We start from the raw sequence: 21,775 nt of genomic DNA, 5'->3' as shown, positions 1-21,775 counted from the left end.
TGTGTGTCTCTCATGGATAAATAAATAAAATCTTAAAAAAAAAAAAAAAGGATACCAGAAAGCCAGAAAGCTCTAAATAAAATGAAACTAAAAAGATCCACACCAGAAATATTATAATTCAATTGTCAGAAGTTAAAGACAAAAAAAGACTCTTAAAAGCTGCAAGAGAAAAACAATTTGTTATATACAAGGGAGCCCCCCAAAAATTATCAGCAGATTTTTCAGCAGAAACTTTGCAGGCCTGAAGAGAGTGGCACAATATATTCAAAGTGTTGAAAGAAAAATTGTGCCAATCAATAATACTCTATCCCACAAAGCTGTCCATTGGAACTGAAGGAGAGTTTTCAAGTCAACCAAAAGTTGAAGGAGTTTGTCACCACTAAGACCAGCCTTACTAGAAATGTTAAAGAGACCTCTTCCAGCTAATACAAAAGAATACTGATTTGTAGCAAAAAAAAAAAAAAAAAATCTATGAAAGTATAAATCTCACTGGCAAAGGTAAATATATAGTTAAAATCAGAATACCCTAATGCTGTAATTGTGGTGGATAAATCACTTATAAATCTAGTATGAAGGATAAAAGGCAAAAGTAGTTAAAATAAGTATAATAATTAAAGGATACATACACAAAATAAAAAATATAAATTGTGACATCAATAATATATGACATGGGAGTGTCTTATAAATATATAGGCTTTAGTATGCATTTGAACTTAAGTCATCAGCTTAAAATATGCTATTATAAATATGCTTAATGTAAGCTTTGTGGCAACCACAAAGCAAAATCCTGTGATAGATACACAAAAGAGAAAGAGAAAAGAAGTTAAGCATACCACCACAGAAAATAATGAAATCACAAAAGAAAACACAAAGAATAGAGGAGGAATGAAGACATTATAAATGGTCAGAAGGCATTTAACAAAATGGCAAAAGTAGGTCCATACCTATCAATAATTACTTTAATAGTAAATAAGCTAGGTTCTCCAAACAAAAGATACAGAGTGGCTGACTGGGTTAAAAAATGAACAACAACAAAAAGCCCAGACCCAACCATACACTGCCTACAAGAGACTCACTTTGGATTTAAGGATACATATAGACTGAAAGTGAAAGGGATTGTAAGAGATATTCCATGCATATAGAAACCAAAAGAAAGCAGGGTTGGGCACACTTTATCAGACAAAATAAACTTAAGACAGTGAAATGGGAGACAAAGGTACAATGATAAAGGGGTCAAAGCAACATGAGGGTAACATTTGTAAATATTTAACAGTCAAAAGAAGAGCACATAAATATATAAAGACGATAGCAACAAACCAGAAGGGAGAAATAGCTGTGCAATAACAGTAGAGGACTTAAACATGCCATTTAAACAATGAATAAATCATCCAAATAAATTAATAAGGAAACATTGGATTTAAACTATACTTCAGACCAGATGGACCTAACAGATGTTTATGAAACATTCCATCCAACCATAGCAGAATATTCATTCTTCTCAAGTACACATAAAATATTCTCCAGGATAGAGTGTATGTTAGACCACAAAACAAGTCTCAATAAATTTAAGAAGACTGAAATCATATCAAGCATTTTTCCCAACCACAGTGATATGACACTACAAATCAATTACATGAAAATTGAAAAATTCACAAATTAGTAGGGATTAAACAGCATGCTACTGAACAACCAATAAATCAAAGAAGCACTCAAACAGATAATTTTTAAAAATACCTTGAGATGAATGAAAATGGAAATACTACATACCCAAATTATGGGATGCTGCAAAAGCAGTTCTAAGAGAAAAGCTCATAACAATAAACACCTACATTCAGTTAAAAAAGAAAAAAAGCTCAGGTAAAAAAAAACCCTAACTTTTACACCTCAAGGAACTAGAAAAACAAGGACAAACTAATACCAAAGTTAGAAGGAAGGAAATAAAGACCAGAGCACAAAAAAAAAAAAAAAAAAAAAAGACCAGAGCACAGATAAGTGAGATACAGACTAAAAAGACAAAAGAAAAAAATCAATGAAACTAAGAGCAGGACTCCTAGGTGACTCAGCAGTTGAGTGTCTGCCTTTGGCTCAGGGGATCGAGTCCCACATTGGGCTCCCTGAGGGGAGCCTGCTTCTCCCTCTGCCTGTGTCTCTGCCTCTCTCTGTGTGTCTCTCATGAATAAATAAAATCTTTAAAAAAAAAGAAACTAAGAGCTTGCTTTTTAAAAGATAAAAAAGGGACAAATATTTAATTAAATTTAAAAAGGAAGATTCAAACTCAGATATTAAAGAGAAAATGTTATAACTGATACACAGATACAAAGATACATAAGAAATGAGGGAAAATTATATGCCAATAATTTGGACAAACTAGAAGTAATGGATAAATTCCTAGAAATGTAAAGTATACCAGACTGTAACAGGAAGAAACAGAAAATGTAAACAGATTGATAACTCGTAAAGCAATTGAATCAGTAATCAAAAACCTCCCAACAAATAAAAGGCCAAGACCAGATAGTTTTACTTATGAATTCTACCAAACATTTAAAGAAAAAATTTGTACCAATTTTTTTCCAAACTCTTCTAAAAAATAGAAGAAGAATAAATACTTTCAAACTCATTTTAAGATGCCAGCTTTACCCTGATTACTACATATAGACTGAAAGAAGGAAAATTACAGATCAGTATTTCTGATGAGGGATCCCTGGGTGGCTCAGCGGTTCAGCACCTGCCTTTGGCCCAGGGCATGATCCTGGAGTCCTGGGATCAAGTCCCATGTTGGGCTCCCAGCATGGAACCTGTTTCTCCCTCTGCCTGTGTTTCTGCCTCTCTCTGTCTCTCTCTATGTTTATCATGAATAAATAAATAAAATCGTTTTAAAAAATAATAACAATATTTCTGATGAACATTGATGCAAACATCCTCAGCAGAATATTAGCAAACTAAATAAATATATTAAAAGGACCATACATCATGATCAAGTGGGATTAATTCCAGGAATGCAAGTATGGCACAACATCCACAAAATCAATGTGATACATCACATTAATAGAACAATTGTATGATTTTTAATCTTTCATCTTAATAGATGTAGAAAAAGCATTAAATGAAACTCAAAACTATTCATGATAAAAGCTCTCAAACAGGGATGCCTGGGTGGCTCAGTGGTTAATCATCTGCCTTTAGCTCAGGTCAGGATCCCGGGGTCCTAGGATCCAGTCCTGCATCAGGCTCCCTACAGGGAGCCTGCTTCTCCCCCTGCCTGTGTCTCTTTCTCATTCTCTGTGTCTCCCATGAGTAAATAAATAAAATCTTGAAAAAAAAAAAAACCTACAAAAAACACAAACACATGGAGGCTAAACAACATGCTACTAAACAACCAATATGTCAACAAAGAAATCAAAAGAAATTTTTAAAAAATACATGAAGACAAAGAAAAAATACATAGAGAAAAATGAAAATGAAAACACAATAGTACAAAATATGTGAGAAACAGCAAAAAAACAGTTCTAAGAGCAAAGTTTATAGCAATACAGGCCTATCTTAAGAAACAAAAAACTCAAACTATCGGATCTTACATCTAAATGAACTAGAAAAAGAAGAACAAAGCCCAAATTTAGAAATAAATAAGATCAGAGCAGAAATAGAGACTTAAAATAATAGAAAAGATCGATACATTCAAGAGCTTATTCTTTGAAAAGATAAATGGATAAATCCTTACCCAATTCACCAAGAAAAACAGAGAAAGGAGTCAATATTAGAAATGAAAGAGAAGCAGCAACACATACCAGAGAAATACAAAGCATATGAAAAAATGATATGCCAACAAATTGGACAACCTAGAAGAAATAGATAAATTCTTAGAAACATATAACCTTCTAAAATTAAATCAGAAAGAAATAGAAAACCTGAACAGACCAATTAGTAACAAAAGTGAATTTGTGATAAAAAAAAAAAAAACTCACAACAAACAAAAATCCAGGACAGTGTCTACCAAACATTTAAGGAAAAGTTAGTAACTGTCTTCTCAAACTATTCCAAAATATAGAAGAGGAAGGAAAGCTTCCAAATACATTCTATAAGGTCAGCATTACCCTGATACCAACACCAGACAGACTACAAAAAAAGAAAATGAAAGGCCAGTATCCCTCATGAACACAGACACAAAAATCCTCAACAAAGTTTTAGCAAACTACATTCAAGAACATATTAAAAGGATCACTCACCATGATCAAGTGGGATTTTTTCCAGGGATGCAAGGATGGCTCAATATCCACAATCAACTGACATGTCACATTAACAAAGCTAAAGATCATCTCAATAGATGCAGAAAAAGCATTTGACAAAGTACAATATCATTCATGTCAAAAATTCTCAATACGGTGGGTTTAGAGAAAATACACCTCAACATAATCAAGGCCATATATGGCAAACCCATAGCTAACATCATACTCAATGGTGTAAAACTGTGAGCTTTACCTCAGAGATCAGGAATAAGACAGGGATGTCCACTCTCACCACTTTTATTCAACATAGTACAGGAAATCCTAGTGACAGCCATTAGATAGAGAGATGATAGGTAGATAGGTAGATAGAAGAAAGAAGAAAGAAAGAAAGAAAGAAAGAAAGAAAGAAAGAAAGAAAGAAAGAAAGAAAGAAAGAAAGAAAGAAAATGTATCCCAGTTGGTAAGGAAGAAGTAAAACTGTCACTATTTATAGATGACCTGATATACCATACATAGAAAATCCTAAAGATTTCACAAAAAAAAAAACAAAAACTATTAGAAATAATGAATTCAGTGAAGTTACAGAATACAATGTTAATATACAGAAGTTGGTTTGTTTCTATTCATTAATAACAAAACAGCAGAAAGAAAAATTAAGATAAAAACTGCACCAAAAGGAATAAAATACCTAGAAATAAACTTAACCAAGGAGGTAAAAAGCCTGTACTCTGAAACTACAAAACATTGGTGAAAGAAATTGAAGAGGACATAAAACAAATGGAAAACTATTCCATTTGAAGCTCATGAAGTAGAAGAGTTAAAATTTCTAAAATGCCAATACTACCCACAGCAATCTACAGACTCAATGCAATCCTCATCAAAACAACAATAGCATTTTCACAGAAGAACAAATAATACTAGAATTTGTATGGAACCACAAGAGACCCTGAATAGCCAAAGGAATCCTGAGAAAGAATAGCAAAGCTGGAGACATCACAATTCCAGATTTCAAGATACACTACAAAGCTGTGGTAATCGAAACAGTATGGTACCAGCACAAAACAGACATACAGATCAATGGAACAGAATAGCAGATCCAGAAATAAACCATGACTTATGGTCAATTAATCTATGCCAAAGGGAGCAAGACTATACAATGAGGGTAAAGACCGTCTTTTCAACCAATGGTGCTTGGACAGCAACATGCAAAAGAATGAAACTGGACTACTTCTTACATCATCCACAAAAATAAACTGAAAATGGGTTAAGAACCTAAATATGAGACCTGAAACCATAAGATTTCTAGAAGAAAATAAAGGCAGTAATCTCTTGGACATGAGCCTTAGAAACATTTTTCTAGATAGGTCTTCTCAGTCAAGGGAAAGATAAACAAAAATAAACTATTGTGACTACACCAAAATATAAAGCTTCTGCACATCAAAGGAAACCAACAAAATGAAAAGGCAAATATTGAATGGGAGAAGATATTTGCAAATGATATGTTCAATAAGGGGTTAACAACGACAACATACAAAGAGAAACAAACACAAACACACACAAATAATAATAATAATAATAATAAATTAAATAATCTATTTAAAAAATAGGAGGAGGGCAGCCTTGGTGGCACAGCGGTTTAGCACTGCCTGCAACCTGGGGTGTGATCCTGGAGACCCGGGATCGGGTCCCACATCGGGCTCCCTGCATGGAGCCTGCTTCTCCCTCTGCCTGTGTCTCTGCCTCTCTCTGTCTCTATGAATGGATAAGTAAAATCTTAAAAAAAAAAGACCTGTATTTTAAAAATAATAATAAATAAATAAATACATAAATACATAAATACATAAATAAAATATGGGAGGAGAACCTGAATAGACATTTCTCCAAAGACGACATCCAGGTGGCCAACAGACACATGAAAAGATGTTCAGCATCACCCATCATCAGGGAAATGCAAATCAAAGCCACAGGAGATACCACCTCACACCTGTCAGAACGGTTACTATCAAAAAGGTAAGAAATAATAAGTGTTAGCAAGAATGTGGAGAAAAATGAACTCTTGTGCACTGTTGGTAGGAATGTGAACTGGTGCGGACTGTGGAAAACAGTATTGACATGCCTCAAAAAAATTTTTTTTAATTAAAAATAGAAATATCACATGATCTAATAATTGCACTACTGGTATTTACCCAAAGAAAACAAAACAGTAATTCAAAAAGATACGTGCACCCCTATGTTTATTGTAGCATCAGTCACAACAGCCAAGGCTTGGAAGAACCTGAGTGCTCATCAGAAGAAGAATGGATAAACAAGATGCTCATCTCTGTCTCCCCATCCTCCCTCTCCCTCTTCCTCCCTCTCCCTCCTACTCTGCCTCCCTTTCCCTCTCCCTCCCTCCCTTCCTTTCTCCCTCCCCCTCTCCCTCCCCCCATCTCCACACACACACACACACACACACACACACACACACACAGGAATATTACTCAGCTATAAAAATGAATGAGATCTTGTCATTTACAACAACATGGACAGACCCAGCTTAAGAAGGTATTATGCTAAATGAAAGAAGAAGGAGGGAGGGATCCCTGGGTGGCGCAGCGGTTTAGCGCCTGTGTGTCTTAACACACACACAGAATTCCTACATAGCAATAACAAAAATCACCAGAGCCAAAGAATACAGTGAAACGCAGGAGAAGGAGCCCAGCTTACCAGGGAATTTATGTTGCTTACCAGCTGCCCTTAGCCCTGGGGAGGGCCCAACGCACCCCGAGGACCTCCGGAGGTGGAAGGGAGAAGCAGGAGAGACAGTGACAACAGAAGCGGGGTCAAAGGGGTACATTCATAACAAAGGAGCTGCGTCCATAGTAAAGGAATGCACACGAAAAACCACACTCCAAAACTAATTTATTTTTAATCAGATTGGTAAAGATCAAAGAGTTTAAGCCCCATTTTGCTGGCAAGGAAACGAGCGGAGGCATCGCCGTATGCAGCAGGCCAGGGGCTACTGGGACCATGTGTGTGGGTGGCAGCTTTCAGACATTCATAAAGGCCGCAGCTCCTGAATGCTGATGCTAAGCAGCAGTTCTAACGCACACGTTATCCTCCGGGCGTTGCTGCAGGAGAGATGCTCTGTGCCCCGAAACATTGCTTAGAACAGAAAAAGAAATCACAAGAGCTCCAAGTGCCCGTTGGTGGGGAGGAGTCACATGGGCTCTGGCGGTGTGAGGTCATGCAGCTGTCAGGAGCCAGGAAGCTCTTGATTGATATGAACAACGAACAGTCCGTGAGTCATTTTTTTTTTTGCTTTAGAAGTCGTTTTTTTCTTTTCTTTTAAATATTTTATTAATTTGACAGAGAATGTGAGAGAAAGAGAGAGCACGCACCCAAGCAGGGGGAGGGGGCAGACTCCCCACTGAGCAGGGGCCCAACACGGGGCCGGACGTGGGACCCGGTATCACGACCTGAGCTGAGGGCCGACGCTCACCCACTGAGTCGCCCCGTGCCCAGTGAGACACAGTCGTCAAGGAAAAAGCATGGAGTAGGCAAAAAAAAAAGCCTACGGTAGGCTTGCATTTATTCTTTTTAAAAAAGAGGGGGAGCCTACAAAGATAGATCCGTGTATAGTAAAACATGCAAAAAGAATACAAATTTAATGACACACGCTCCCAACTGTCGGCTGCCCGAAACTGAAACATTAGAGACCAGGACGCTGTTGCCTCCGGAAACACCGTGCCGCTGGTCCCCGCGGGGAAGCAGATCCGGGTGTTGGGGACATGGGAAGGACACTGCAGTTTGCACGTGTTCACTTTCGTGCCCTTTGACCTTGCGACCTTGTTACACCTTTCTACAAATACAACGTGGGATTAAATACTGTGCCTGAAAAGAGAGTCTATCACTGGAAGATATTATTTTCGAGACTAAAAAATCAGAACTTTAGAATTCAGATCAGATTTTAATCCTGAGACCTCCTCTGCCCTTCGATCGCCTATTTTCTCGTACTCGGTATCTTAGCAAGATCAACCGGGGAACATTCTGGAGGAACGGAGAACAGCCCTCACATTAGCAACTCCCATTTCAGTCTCACTGCAAACCTGCAGGCATCTCGGGGCGGGCTGACCAGGGTCCTCCTTGCCACAGGCCCTCGCCAGCCAGGTACCCGGGCACACCTGCAGGAGCCAGAGATTGGAAGTGCACGTTGTTAACGAACACAGACGTCTCGACAGCAATCTCCCCTCATCAGTCCCCCCACTGGGCAACGGAAGAGCCTTGCAGCGTCCTGGGGACACCCTGCAGGGGAGTTAAATTGGGGATCCGCTCCTCGGGGGCCTAGTGGGATGGACTTCCGTGGCCCGACTGTCCCTCCTGAGTCTGCTCGAGCCCCGCTTGCTGTTTTTTGTTTTTGTTTTGTTTTGTTTTGTTTTCTGTCTACAAGAGACATATTTTATTTTATTTTATTTTATTTTATTTTATTTTATTTTTTTATTTATTTTTTAATAATAAATTTATTTTTTATTGCTGTTCAATTTGCCGACATACAGAATAACACTCAGTGCTCATCCGCTTGCTGTTAAGAGTGGTAAGAACAGCCTCCAGGAGGCCCCACCAGCCCCAGCCGAGGCCTATTAGCCCTGGAACCGGTGTTCTCTGGCACCCGACACCCCAAACACTTGTGGGGCCCGGAGGAAACGGGTTTGAAAGGTTCCCAGCCACCAGCTTGTCTGGGGAAAATCCTTCCAACCCCCAGACGTGTAAATTCTCTCTCTGTAAAGAGTTTTCCGTTCGCAGATGCTTCATCGAAAGAGAAGTTCTCCCCTAAAGGATACACTCAAAAATACAGTATCTATAATTAAAAATATGCCACACGTTTCTTTTCTGTGAGAATTACATGAAATAGGATTTGTTAGAATTTCTGTGTCCGTGACACACGAACTTACAGCAATGACTCAATACCTTGAACTGAAGTACACGGGCTCACAGGTCTCACACATCCTAACTGTCAATGAAAATCTAATTTTAGGTGTCGACATCAATAAACTGGAAAAAAAAGAATTTTTTGATCAAGCATGCTAGAGGAAAGTCTAAATTATCTTCTAAGGGATAATATGATGTAGCAGGTCCTACAAAGTCGTCGTTTCGAGAGGTGGACAGAAGCATGCAACCAAAAAACGTGAGATAAAGTATCAGAGGTGCGTCAGGTACTTAGCTCATTAAAATATTAGGTTTTCGGGATTTTGTGATTTGTGCCATTTGTTCAGTTTTGCAATTTGTTGTGATTTCTTTCTTTCTTCTAAGTATCTGTTTCTTCGTCCAATTTATTTTAAACATTTTCTGTCCTTTTTCTAAAAGGGGCTCCTGGGCAGCCCGGATGGCTCAGCGGTTTAGCGCCCCCTTCGGCCCAGGGCCTGATCCTGGAGACCCGGGATCGAGTCCCACGTCGGGCTCCCTGCATGGAGCCTGCTTCTCCCTCTGCCTGTGTCTCTGCTTCTCTCTCTCTCTCTCTCTCTCTCTCTCTCTCTCTCTCTCTGTGTGTGTGTCTCATGAATAAATAAATAAAATCTTTAAAAAAATAAAATAAAATAAAAAAATAAAAGGGGCTCCTACAGGTTATGTAAGCGTCGGGCCCCCAGAAAACGTGGACCCACGCCTGGTATTCACGGTCGACCTAAAATTTAAATTTGCCCACCTGCCCCTGGCAGGTTAGAACCGCGGGACAGCTGCCACGTTTCCACCCGAGACTCTGACGTCCAGATGCGCCAAGCAACCTGAATCTGCGAAAATGCCGGAAGCGAAGCCCAGGTCTCTAAATCCCCTATGAACGCGCTTCTCCACCTCTGTCTCCCTGGGGCGCAGGGAACAAAACAGGATCCCCCCCAAATCTGCATCCACCTCACCCTGCTAATCCTCAAGCGCGATCCCACCACGCTCAAGGCCTCGCTGCACTTGTCATCTCATCTCTTAAAAGCGGAGAATTAATTATCAGACTTAATGCTCTCAGCGACAGAGCATCCGCAGAGTGACACACTTCGCAGTCTCCTCTGTAGGACCGGACATCGGCCTAGCTCCTGCCGGGCAGCCTCGAATTCCCAGGCCGCTGCGCTGCTTTCAACCGTCCCGCAGGAGAGGCTTTTTCTACCTCCTGGCTATTAAGTGAAATCTTTGCAAAAACCTTCAACTACTGAAGGTTTGGTTTTAGCTATAACCTGAAATCTGTGAGAAGCCCTCAACAAATTTTAGGTGGGTTTTTTTGTTTGTTTTTTGCTGTGCATTTGGGGGGAAATACTCCCTGTATGGCTGACAATTATGGGAATGCACTGTTCAATCCTTCCGTCCAGGAGCTGCTGCTGCAGGCAACACGGCCGGCTGCCAGCTTGTACCGGGAGGATGCACAGCGGTTCAGGTGAAGCGAGGCAGCTCTCACACAAAGCCCGGGAGCCTGTCCCCATCACAGGATGCTCTACTGGGCCATCATGGCTCCGGGCTTCCCTGTTGCCTGGCCCAGACCTTCTCGGAGCTGCAGCAAACTCTGAAGCTCTCCTCTCTCCTCCTCTTCTCCCAGGTGTCGGACGAGCGTCCCGGTCCCAGGGGAGCTCTCCAGCCTCCACACTCTCTCCCCTTTATCCTTCTTAGGGATTTTCCCCAGTGAATCTCCTGCAAATCCAATCTCATCTTAGCAGCTGCTTCTCCAGGACTGAAACGCCACCCTAGAACACTTAAATCACATGAGTAAGAGGGAATTAATGCCATTTTTTTTGCAAAGAAAGAAAGAAAATCATATTTATGGGGCATCTCCTAAGTAACAGAAATTGCTAGGCATTTTATTTTATTTTTTTATTGGTGTTCAATTTGCCAACATATAGAATAACCCCCAATGCTCATCCCATCAAGTGCCCCCCTCAGTGCCCGTCACCCAGTCACCCCCACCCCCCACCCACCTCCCCTTCCACCACCCCTAGTTCGTTTCCAGAACGAGGAGTCTCTCATGTTCTGTCTCCCTCTCTGATATTTTCACTCATTTTCTCTCCTTTCCCCTTTATTCCCTTTCACTATTCTTTATATTCCCCCAAATGAATGAGACCATATAATGTTTGTCCTTCTCCGATTGACTTATTTCATTCTGCATCACACCCTCCAGTTCCATCCACATCGAAGCGAATGTATACAATGGAATATTACTCAGCCATTAGAAACAACAAATACCCACCATTTGCTAGGCATTTTAAAGTACGTTATTTAATTTATAAAGATGAGCGTCATTATTCTTAAGTCTTAAAAAAAATCTAAGCGAAATTCTGGTTGGTAAAGCGCCTTCTGATACCCTCAGTATTTACAGCCAGCGCTGCTAGGTTTCTAGAAGAATTCTAGATTTGGAGGATGGAGACAGTTCGCACAGTTTTCGTTAGCCTGGGGTAAGGGATAATAAATGCCTTAGGTCATAGGTTGAATGGAACCATCACTATTCCCTGCCGTGGTCTCATATGCTTCTATTGCCTCTGCCCCATCGCATATCCACCAGCTGGTCTTGCCCTCTCCCTAGGTGATGTACCCACCATGCTTGTTCTGAGAATTTTCCGCCAAAGTTCAGCCTGAATCTGAATCTACAGGATGGAGTTTCAATCTTCAAACCAGGCAGCAAAGGTCCTATCCAACGGTAATGATAGAATTATCAGAAATGATTTTTTAAAATTGTTATAAACCCCCTAGGCCTTCCATTTAAAAATAATATACAGGAAAAAAGTCACTCTCAGCAAAATTGATTAAAAGGAACATACTTTGACCTAATAAAGATCATGTACAACAAGCCCACAGCTGACATCATGTTCAGTGGCGAAAAGCTGAAAGCTTTTCCTCTAAGATCCAGAACAAGACAAGAATTCCCACTACAGCCACTTTATTTTAATTTTTTTAAAGAGATTGGGGTGGGGAGGGGTAGAGAGGGAACCTTAAGCAGGCTCCATGCCCAGTGTGGAGCCCAGTGTAGGGCCCGGTCTCACAACCCCGAGATCATGACCTGCGTGGAAATCAGGATTTGGATGCTCAATAGACTGAGCCACCCAGGGGCCCCAAGACTTCCACTATTACCACTTTAATTCCACGCAGTACTGGAAGTCCTAGCCAGAGCAATTAAGCAAGAAAAAAAGATAAAAATCACCAAATTTGAAAGGAAGAAGTAAAATTGTCACTGTCTACACATGACATGTTACGTACAGAAAACCTCATTAGGACTAATAAATTCAATAAAGTCGCAGGATACAAAATATGCAAAAAAAAAATCTGCTGCACTTCTATACACCAATTATAAGCTATCAGAAAGAGAAATTAAGAAAATAGTCTCATTTTATGATCACATCAAAAAAGAATGAAATGCCTAGGATTGATTTAACCCAAGGAGGCGAAATCTATAAAACATTATATATGGAAATCTATAAAACATTGATGAAAGAAATTGAAGAAAAATGTATATGGAACCACGAAAGACCCTGAATAAGCCAAAGCAATCTTGAAAGAACAAAGCGGATGACAACATGCTCCCTGATTTCAAACAATGCTACAAAGTCCTAGAAATTAAGACAGTTTGGGAGTGGCATAAACACAAACACATCGGTGGCACAGGATAGAGAGCCCAGAAATAAACCCAATAAACCCAATGGACCATACATGGTCCATTAATTATCAACAGTGGAGCCAAGAATGTGCAATGGGAAAAAGACAATCTCTTTAATAAATTGTGTTGGGAAGGAAGACAAACCAAGAAACGGACCCTTAATATAGAGGACAAACCGACGGTTACGGGGGGAGGATGGGTGAAACAGGTGACGGGGATTAAGAGAACACCTGTCACAGTGCGCGCAGAGGACGTGTTGCATCGCTATATTGTGCCCCTGAAATTAATATAACACTACGGCATTTTAATAAAATGTAAGTAAAAATTGGGATTTAAATTAAAAACTTGGTAATAAATTGTGTTGGGAAGACGGGACAGCCACATGCAAAAGAATGAAACTGGACCACCACCTTTCACCATGCACAACACGAACCCAAAACGGATTAAGGACACAAATATAAGACCTGAAACCATAAAACTCCTAAAAGAAAACAGACCATAGGCTTCTTGACATAGGTCTAGGCAACGGTTTTTTTTTTTTTTTTTAATCTGACACCAAAGACGACAAAAGCAAAAATAAGCGGGGCTACGTCAAACTAAAAACGCTTCGGCACGGAGAAGGCAACCATCAACAAAACGAAAAGGCAACCTACTAAATGGGAGAAAATATTTGCAAATCGTCTGTCTGACAAGGGCGGGCCCAATATCCGAAATATATAAAGAACTCATAAAAATCAACCCACGATGGACTACTGCCCGGCCATAGAGGGAAGAAATCTTGCCGCTTGCGACGACCCGTACGGATCCAAGAGCTTTCCGGGGGGTACAGGAACCTGAGCGGACGACCAGAGGCAGTTCCTAATTTTTTGCTTTAGCTTGAGAATTCACTAACGGCCAAAGTAGAGGATCGTGAGAGTCTATGAGAGCTCGGCCTGGCCATCACGGGTCACCGTCGCCTGTAAGTGGATGAAGACGCCACGAAGACGGGATCCGAAAGCACCGAAGGCCGTGGACGGCCCGTTTGGGGAGCGCGGGGCCGCACAGCGCGCTGTCACCGCCCCCTGGTGAACCGCGGTCGCCAACACCCACGGAGGGAAAGCAAAACAAAACAAGGGTCAATATTTCTTTTCACTGGTGGGCCATCTCGGCCCGGGTGTTCTTTCAAACGAGCGTCGGCCGTCGTTCCCACGTGTATGGCGACCCCGCACCCCGATTCTCTGCAGAGAAGCCCCTCAGCCCAGCCCAGGTGGCCCTCGCCCTGCTCATCCCCTTCTTGTTCAACCGCCCGCTAGGTTCTGTCCTGGGTGCACGATGTTTGCCGCCCGTCCTGTCCACCCCCTGTTGTCCTGTTGCCCTCCCGCCTGTCCTGTCGCCTCCACCCATCCTGTCGCCCCCCCTCCGGTCGGTCGTCCTGTCGACCCCCGAGTCATCCTGTCGACCCCTCAGTCGTCCTGTCACCCCACTGCCCGTCCTGTCTCCCCGTGCCTGTCCTGTCACCCCCCCGGTCATCTTGTCGCCCCCCTGCCCGTCCTGTCACCCCCCCCGGCTGTCCTGTTGCCCCCCCTGGCCATCCTGGCACCCCTCCAGTCGTCCTGTCACCACCCTGCCCATCCTGTCCCCCTCCTGCCCCTCCTGTCGCCCCCCCCGGCCTTCCTGTCACCCCCCCCGGTCGTCCTGTTGCCCCCCCGGCTGTCCTGTTGCCCCCCCGGCCATCCTATTGACCCCCCGGTCGTCCTGTCACCCCCCCCGGTCATCCTGTCGCCCCCCTACCCGTCCTGGCCCCCCCCGCCCGTCCTGTCCCCCCTGGCTGTCCTGTCCCCCACCGGCTGTCCTGTCCCCCCTCGGCTGCCCTGTTGCTCCCCTGCCCGTCCTGTCCCCCCTCCCTTCCTGTTGTCCCCCGGGCTGTCCTGTTCCCCTGCCCCGGTTGTCTGGTCGCCCCGTCCTCCATGGCCTCGCCAGCCCAGGGCGGCTCCAGGCGCCAGGAGGTGAAGTCCGAGCCCAGCCGGCTGCCTGCCCCCGGGAGGGAAGGACGCACGGGTGTTGCCGCACAGCTGCCCCGACATCCCCTCCCTCGCGCCGGGCACGCCTGGCTCGGCTTCTCCTCGGCCCCCCCCTCCCTCCGGAACCCCCACCTCCTCTCGGCAGTGCCCAGCGCACAGTACCCGGTGGGTCTGAGACGCAGTGGGAAGGGCCGGGGGGGCCCGGGGCGGCCGCACCTCGCTCTCGGGTCCTGCCTGGGCCCACGCAGTGTAGACGGCACCGCGGAGAACCAAGGGCCCGGGGGGCCGACCGACGGTGCTCCCCGCCGAGCCACGGCAGCCTCCCTGTGCCCTTGGATGCCCGTGCCCGCCCGACCGAAGCCGGGGCGCCTGGCGGTCGCTCCAGCCGTGGGGCAGCGACTTCGCGGGTGTGTCCCGTGCCTGTGGGTCCGCAGACACGACCCCAGCTAGACGACCCGCTTCGCCCAGGCCTGTCCTTGCTGCACAGTGAGCCGACTTGCTGCCTGAGGCCCGAGGAGCTCCGGCCAAGACCAGACTCCCGTGCGGGCCGCCGGGGGGGCCGCGGGGGGAGCCACCAGGGAGGGGGACGCACTGCTCCACGCCGTGTCCGCGGCAGCACCAGGCGACCTCGGCTCCCGGGCCCTGGCCAGCGCTCAGCCCGGCCCCCGCGTCCCTCAGCACCACGGTGGGTCCCTCACACGTACCCTTCCCCTCCTCACCCGCTCTCACACAAACACGCCCTGCTCCTGCCGACCTTAGGGCCCGGCTCTGGAGAAGGCCGTCCTCCCCAGCCAGGCCGAGGCCCCGCCGTGTGCTGCTCTCTCCCTGCACAGGAGGTTTCCCCGCTTAGTCCCTACCAGGCTGTGACTTTGAGATGAAACGTTTCCTCCCCGACCAGCTGCGAGTCCCCTAAGGACGGGGTCCTGTCCCATCTGCCCAGCCGTCATAGAGGCTTGGTTAACACCGGCTCCATGCACGGACTCGGGGCACATAAGGGACCCCGCGGGACACGGGGCCGGCAGGGGCAAGGAGCAGACCCCGCGGTGCATCCTCCAGGTCCGCACGCGGTAGTCCCAAGCCCACGCCTGCCACAGGATGCCCTGGGGCGCTGTTACCATGCGGGTTGCTGGGTGCCAGCCCCAGATCTCCTGCCCCAGCAGGCCTGGACTGCAAATCCCCATTTCCAACGGGCTCCCGGGTGCCGCTGAGGCTTCGGGTCCCGGGACCACATTTTAAGGATGCGGGGCCGCCTCCAAGCCTCGGGCCGCCCCCAACCCCGGTGCTTCCAGGAGGCACTCCCGGAACAGCCACCTCTCCAGCTCCTGCCGGGCTCACTCGTATCAGGTCAGTGCTCCCGGCCTCCCCCGAGCTACAGGGATCCCCAGGACTCCAACCTCAGAGGAGGACCCCGCAGCCCGAGCTACGTGTCCTCCTCGGGGAGCTCCCAGGGGCCGCCGGGGCTGAGGACCGCTGATGGAGGCCATGGCTGGTACATTCACCCTCAAACCACGATGGTTACGGGGTCTGACGATCTCCGAGGGCTTCCCGGGAACCACACAGCGCCGCCTCCCCGGCCTGGGGCCTGGTACCCGTCAGCACGGCTTGGGTACGGCAGAAGCCCAGCTGTCCCTCCAAAACCGGTGGACGGAGCCAGAGCGGAGACCCTCCCATCTTTCAGTTCCCTGCAGGGGAGGCCCGTGCCGGGGACAATAAGGCGCTGGGAGCCTAACGATGGATGCGGCTGCAGGCTGAGGCGCTGGAAGGTTCCAGGGAAGGGTCCAGAAGACAAGGCCGGCGACTGCGACTACCAGAGGGACGCAGAGATGAAGGAGACCGAGAGCCCCTTTGGTCCGGAGAAGCAGTCCGAATGCAGAGCACCTCGCTGGGGCCTCCCGGGCCTGGGGTACTCTCGGGGCACAGACGCCCCGGAGGCCTGAATGCAAACCTGGAAAAGGGAAAAGCACCCGGCTGGGTCTGAGTAGCCCGGCCTCCAAGTCCGAGGTGCTGTGCATCAAGGGTTACAGGAGAGGCTCGAAGGATCATCCCCAGGCTGCGTCTTGGTGGCGCATCAGCCATGCCCTGGACGCTGCCTCGACGGCGGCATCCCGCTCACCAGAGCACACGCACAGTGGGCACAGAGCCACGCCGGCAAACCCGGGATGTAGACGTCCCCGCGTGGGGGCAGGCCCCGTACCTTGGCCTGCAGGGCCCTCCAGGAGCAGCGGGGGTGGCACCCATGGCCACGTCGGAGTCCCCTGCTGCCCCCGTCAAGTCCCACCTGCAGCTCCAGATCCCAGGCCTCAGAGGTCTGAAGGCTGCGGCCTGGTGTCCGGAGCTCAGGACGGTGCCGCCGAGTGGGGATGGGCACCCCCGGGCACCGCAAGCATGGAAGCTTGAGGACCCTGGTCTGTGCTGCGGCCTCTGTGGCCTCACCTCCCCCCGGAGCTCCCCCACGGAAAGGCCGGCAGCCGCTGCAGGAGCCCAGGCCCTGCCGGAGACCACTTCACCCCACGTGGTCGGGGTGGCCGGACGTCATGCGCGGAGCCTGCAGGCCTGCGAGGGGAGCTCGCTTTGCGGGGGAAAAAACAGCCAAAGGGCTCCCATCAGGGCCATTTTCCCAGGCTGCCTCACTCCCGGGGGCTCAGGGGTGCAGCGTCTGCCTGCGGCCCAGGGCGTGACCCTGGGGTCTCAGGATCGAGTCCCACGTCGGGCTCCCCGCATGGAGCCTGCTTCTCCCCCTGCCTGGGGCTCTGCCTCTGTCTCTCTGTGTCTCATGAATAAATAAAATCTTTAAGAAAAAATAAAATAAAATGAAATCAACTTCCTGGCCCCACCCTGCCCAGGACCAACGTCCCTCCCCTCCTCTCCGGCCAACGCGGCTCCTCCATCTATTTATTCAGCAAATATTTGTGGAAGAAGAGCTGTGACATTTACGGAGCACTCGCCGGGCCAGACAGCGGGGAGCCCATGGGGGGACTCGCAGACAACGAGGCCTGGAGCTGGGAGACCGCCAGGGACCCGCCAACCAGGAAACACACACCATGTGTCTGTGCACATAGGGCCCGGCAGTGCTGCGCTGAGTGGAGTTGTGGGAAAGGGGCGGTTCCCGTGGGGCGGGTGCCCGGTCAAGGCCTTTTTTCAGGCAGCAGGACATTTGCAGAGAACGCCGAAGTGTCCTGGCCACCCTGCAGGGGTCAGGGGGACGGCGGTGGGGGGCAACGCGAGAGGCGGGAGGACAGCTGTGTCCGTGGAGCGGAGAGAGGCAAGGTGGGGGCAGGCGTGGAGGGGGTGGCATGCGTACCTGGGCGAGCTCCTGGCTGCTGGCTGAGAACGGAGTGCAAAGGAGCACGGGACGGGCAGGGCGGGCCTGTGCGCATGCACCCAGCATGCACCCAGCGAGCACCCAGCGAGCACCCAGCGAGCACGCAGCATGCACCCAGCGAGCACCCAGCGAGCACCCAGCATGCACCCAGCGAGCACCCAGCGAGCACCCAGCGAGCACACAGCATGCACCCAGCGAGCACCCAGCGAGCACCCAGCGTGCACCCAGCGTGCACCCAGCGAGCACCCAGCATGCACCCAGCGTGCACCCAGTGAGCACCCAGTGAGCACCCAGCGAGCACCCAGCGTGCACCCAGCGAGCACCCAGCGAGCACCCAGCATGCACCCAGCGAGCACCCAGCGAGCACACAGCATGCACCCAGCGAGCACCCAGCATGCACCCAGCGAGCACCCAGCGAACACCCAGCATGCACCCAGCGAGCACCCAGCGAACACCCAGCGAGCACCCAGCGTGCACCCAGCGTGCACCCAGCGAGCACCCAGCGTGCACCCAGCGAGCACCCAGCGAACACCCAGCGAGCACCCAGCGTGCACCCAGCGTGCACGCAGTGTGCACCCAGCGAGCAGCGTGTACCCAGCGAGCACCCAGCAAGCAGCGTGCACCCAGCAAGCACCTGGCGTGCACCCAGTGAGCACCCGGCGAGCACCTGGCGAGCACCCAGCAAGCAGCGAGCAACCAGCATGCACCCGGGGGGCCTTCATCGGACGCCCCGGGCAGAGCTTAGGGGCTGTAGCCCGGCCCCGGGATGCGGTGGGCCACCAGTGCCCTCGCCGTAATTCTAGTTCCCCTCCCAGCGGCCAGAACTGGTCTCTGACGCTTCTGCGGCCACGACGGCCGAAAGTGGGCCTTGAGCTCCCTGACAGGCCCCACAGGCCCGCAGGAAGCTGCGGCGGCTCAGCGGGGTTCTGGAGCAGGGACCCCGGGCGGCGGGATCTCCTCACGGAAGCCCTGACACTTCAGTTTGCCAGACGACACCGTCACCCCTGCGACACCTTGGGGCGAGCAAGTCGCTCCTCAGGTCTCACCAGCTGCCTGGTTTGCGAGCTAAGAACCGTCAGACCCGTGACGTCCTGGGGCGGGGTCTGACCCAGGCCAGGTCAGGTCCACTGAGGCCCGCACCCGAGGGGGGACAAGCTCCTCCTACCACCCCGCCGCCCCCCAGAGCCCTCATGTGACCGCAGTGGTGACCTCCCTGCCGGGCCGAGCCATGGCCCCCGAGCCATGGCCCCCGAGCGGCGCGAGTCCCGGGACCCCAGGCTATAGTGAGCTGGTGAGGTTCGGGGGCGGCCGGGGGGCCGGGGGGGCTGGACCCAACGCAGCCCAGCGGGCGTCCTCATTCCGAGAGGCGGTGGGACACGCGGCGGCCCAGGGCCAGGCCCCCACGAGAAAGGCCCCGGGAGACGTCAACCGCCCCGGGCTCGGCCCTGCCCCTCCCACTGGGCCCAGCAGGTGCTCCTGGCCCCAAGCACCCCATGGGCACAGCCGCGGCAGGGACAGTGGGCGTCTCTGCCCAGCGCCTGGCCTGCGGGGGGCTGCACCCCGTGTGGGGCCGGGGCTCCTCTAGGCTGTGCCGACCACGCTTCCAGGTGTGCGGAGACCCTGACCCAGCCCGGATGCCCGGCCCTGTCCCTAGACAAGCCTCGCTGTCACCCACACCCCGAGCCCACGCGTGGATATGGAGCCTTTCAAAGAGACAGGCTCGTCACGAGGCCGGTCAGCGGCCTGACGCCGGGGAGCACTCAGCAGTGATTTGCCCGCGGCCCCGGCGTGAGACCTGGGGAGCTGCACGCTGGCCTCCTGCCCTCTGAGCTCCCAGCGCATGGCTGGGGCTGGCGGCTTGAGAACTTCCAAAGGCAGGTCAGAAAGAAGCCCCTGAGGAGACAGAGACCCCAAGGAGGCCCGAGTCTGCCCCCCAGTTACCTGCAAACACCTGCCCCGAGTCTCAGGGCCCTTGTTTGCCAAATGGGAGCAGGGGTCCCCTCCTCGGAGGGTTCCTGGAGGAGGACACCCAACGCGTGTGTGGAAAGCCTCCAAGCCAGCACCTACCAGGTGCTCCTTCTTAAGGAGAGGAAATCCTTTTCAAGGACCACACTTATAAAAAATAAAAATAAAAAAAAATAAAAAATAAAAATAGGGGATCCCTGGGGGGCTCAGTGGTTTAGCACCGCCTTCAGCCCAGGGCATGACCCCAGGGTCCCGGGATCAAGTCCCACATCGGGTTCCCTGCATGGAGCCTGCTTCTCCCTCTGCCTGTGTCTCTGCCTCTCTCTCTCTCTCTCTATGTCTATCATGAATAAATAAATAAAATCTTTAAAAAAAAAAGAAAAAGAAAAGAATTTTAAAAATAAAATAAATTAAAAATACAAAGAACAAAAAAAAAGGACTACACTTGCCACAACCGGGACAAGGGGGTGCTCCCAGGAAGCCGCCGCATTCTTACAGTTGCCCCGAATTGGCTGAGCACCTAGTACGTCCCGGAAGCCCAGATATATGGCGGGAATACAGGAGCAGGGATGGGATGAACCCTGAACCAGCGAGAACCAGACACGCGTGGGATGGGGTGCGGGGCGGAGCTCTCTAACACCCGCGTGTCAGACCAGGCGGCCAGACATCCGTCAGGCCACGTGTCATTTCAACACACACACAGACCCCAAAGACTTTTTTTTTTTTTTTTAAGTTCTCGCCTTATTTTGAAATTCACGCTTTTCCCTGTTTCATCACCAAAGGACCCGCGTAGGCTGACAACCATTGTCAGCTTCCCCAACAAGATGGGCCTTTGCTTTCTATTTCCCCCTTTACCCAAAAAGAAATGATGGGGATCCAGGAGGACACGGTTACAGACGGACACACTGCCATTTCCTGAAGTCCTGAGGTTCGACATATCAATGACCCGAAGCAACGAGAAGGGGCCACGCGGTCAGTCAAGGCCCCGCCACTGACCTGGGCCACGAGAACGGGAGGTCCGAGTGGGACCTGGCTGACGGGGCGCCTGGGGGGTCAGCGGTGGACGTGACCCCGGGGTCCTGGGATGGGGAGATGGATGGATGGATGGATAAATAAATTAATTAATTAATTTAATTAAAAAAAAAAAAAAGCCCGGCTGGAGTCCGAGCAGAGGCCTGGCTGCACTTACCAAAGCGGGAAGCGGAAAGGGTCCACTCGCCACGGCCCTGCTTTTGGGCCGCCCAGTGTGGACGGAGGGAATAGCGGCCGCCGCATGGGGTGACGCCGTGGCTCTTGGGCCGCCGAGTGGGGCGAGGGCTGCAGGCGGACACATGCGGGCTCAGGGCTCAGGCCGGGCAGGGGCCGCTGTCGCGGGCCTGGACCACCCGGACTCCTGCCGCTCAGCCCACACCCGCGTCTCAGAGGTGCGGCCCCAAGACAGGGGCCGCCGCGGCCACACCGCGAGCTCCCGGGGCCCAGAGGGGTGCAGGTCCGCCCTCGTGGGGGGGGCTCTCTGCAGGGGCCCGGCCTGGCCCTGGAGCGGGTGGGGCTGGCTCCCAGGTGACAGCGGGGGAGGCCGCGGAGGCCCCGGAGCAGGCCGAGGACAGCGGCGGACCCACAACATCGCGTGCTTTTCCACGAGCAGAGAAGAAAGGCAGAGCCTGAC

General features: G+C 49.8%; 1 long non-coding RNA gene across 1 annotated transcript; it reads right to left on the bottom strand.

The window, feature by feature from the left end:
* Window positions 1-7,098: 7,098 nt before the first annotated feature.
* On the bottom strand, window positions 7,099-14,154 carry LOC118351938 (uncharacterized). The gene is made up of 3 exons (XR_004808187.2): window positions 13,566-14,154; window positions 11,768-11,858; window positions 7,099-10,929 (listed from the first exon to the last, which is right to left on the bottom strand). It is a non-coding gene; the product is annotated as an uncharacterized LOC118351938 (long non-coding RNA).
* Between the last annotated feature and the right edge of the window lie 7,621 nt (window positions 14,155-21,775).

This window comes from Canis lupus, chromosome 22 (assembly GCF_003254725.2).
Source record: "Canis lupus dingo isolate Sandy chromosome 22, ASM325472v2, whole genome shotgun sequence".
Classification (NCBI taxonomy): Eukaryota; Metazoa; Chordata; class Mammalia; order Carnivora; family Canidae; genus Canis; species Canis lupus.
Note: the sequence above shows the minus strand (reverse complement) of the source record. Positions and strands in the feature narration are given on the sequence as shown.